Genomic DNA, 1,559 nt, shown 5'->3' with positions numbered 1-1,559 from the left:
CTTGAGGTCGTAAGCCGAGGCCTACCTGCAATGCTGATCTAAATAATTTACAATAGGCATAAAGGCTGATGGCATTTTCTGCCTTGTCAGTTCGCTAGTTCTGAACATTCACATCTGAAATAGAAAGGAAGTTTCTTCAGTGATTCTGTAGACCTTTTGGGGTGGGGGGTTCTGAACAGTTTCCAAGCTTCAGAAATGGGATTCTGATTACTTTTGCTTTTCATTTTAGGGACACACTGGTGAGAAAGGAGAACTTGGAGAAGCCGGCAAAGATGGGGAGAAGGTAATGATCTTCACTGCATCATAGGGTTTGTTTCCATTGGAAAGGTCTGTGAATGGTGCTACCTACATCTGGCCTCACCAAAAAATGTGGCGCCTGAACATGGGATAACTGCTTCTGTCCCTAAAAACAGTTCAAAGCAAAAATTGAGATGTCTTATAAAGTTGCAAGAGATTTAGACGTTGTGTCATAGTTCCGACAGATGAAACTCTTCAAAGAACTTTGAGGCATTGTTTACCTTAAAGAATCTTTATTCAAGTTGCATGGCATCGGCAGGTACATGGTGGAAGCTGAAATCTGAATTCTCCTCCCCTAAACACATAGTATCCTCTAATTAACAGTCATAAATCACATTCTCCAATTAGTTTGAAATGCAGGCTTTCCCTCCTGTTTTCCAATCCGCCAATCCTTATCATCTCTTATTTCAAGCTCTGAATTCACACACTAGTACAATAGTACCAACCCCCTGCTCAAGCAGGAGACCCTATACCAGGGGTAGGCAATCTTGGCTCTTTTATGACTCGTGGACTTCAACTCCCAGAATTCCTGAGCCAGCATGGCTCAGCTTGGAAACCTCTCCCTTTCCCCTCAGCATGGCTGGCTCAGGAATTCTGTGAGTTGAAGTCCACGAGTCATGAAAGAGCCAAGGTTGCCTACCCCTGCCCTATACCATTTCAGACAAATGGTTGTCCAGTCTCTTCTTGCAAGCCTCCAGTGATGGAGTACCCACAACTTCTGGAGAAAATTTCTTTTGACTGACTCTCATCTTAACTCTTTTTCTTATTTTTTTTTTCAGGGTTCAAGAGGACCGCCAGGCCCAGCAGGACCTTCTGGAAATATTGGCCTGCAGGTAGAACAAGATGAATATTACTTATAAAGTAATTAAGGTGGGATAAAAATGTAATAAATTAATAAACCAGCCATGCTTTGCCTCATTTCCAGGGCCCCCGAGGATTAAACGGAGGAGTTGGGCCAATCGGTCTTATTGGCGACAGGGTGAGTTGGAGACCCTCCTTAATTTTCTTAGCCAAAGCTGCTTGTAAGAGACATCTGGTTAACGGGACAGAAAAAGGGAAGTTTTCAAGTTCGGACCTCAACTTGGCTACTAACCTATCTAATGATCTGGGGCATCCCTGTGTCTAGTGCCCTTCCATCGGCATTATGGGGATAGTAAGAGGAGGAGGAGGAGGAGGAGGAGAAGGAAGCAGGAGAAGGAGGAGGAGGAGGAGGAGGAGGAGGAGGAGGAGAAGGAGAAGGAGAAGGAGAAGGAGAAGGAGAA

The 1,559-nt window shown here is 44.6% G+C and overlaps 1 long non-coding RNA gene across 1 annotated transcript; it reads left to right on the top strand.

Moving 5' to 3' along the window:
- Window positions 1–233: 233 nt before the first annotated feature.
- Window positions 234–1,310, top strand: LOC107301870. The gene is made up of 3 exons (XR_001549340.1): window positions 234–283; window positions 1,077–1,130; window positions 1,223–1,310. It is a non-coding gene; the product is annotated as an uncharacterized LOC107301870 (long non-coding RNA).
- The last annotated feature ends 249 nt before the right edge of the window (window positions 1,311–1,559 follow it).

The sequence above is a fragment of the Protobothrops mucrosquamatus genome, unplaced genomic scaffold (genome assembly GCF_001527695.2).
Source record: "Protobothrops mucrosquamatus isolate PMUCROS unplaced genomic scaffold, P.Mucros_1.0 scaffold18532, whole genome shotgun sequence".
NCBI classification, from domain to species: domain Eukaryota; kingdom Metazoa; phylum Chordata; class Lepidosauria; order Squamata; family Viperidae; genus Protobothrops; species Protobothrops mucrosquamatus.
The sequence above is the reverse complement of the archived record's forward strand: the minus strand, read 5'-3'. Positions and strand labels throughout refer to the sequence as shown.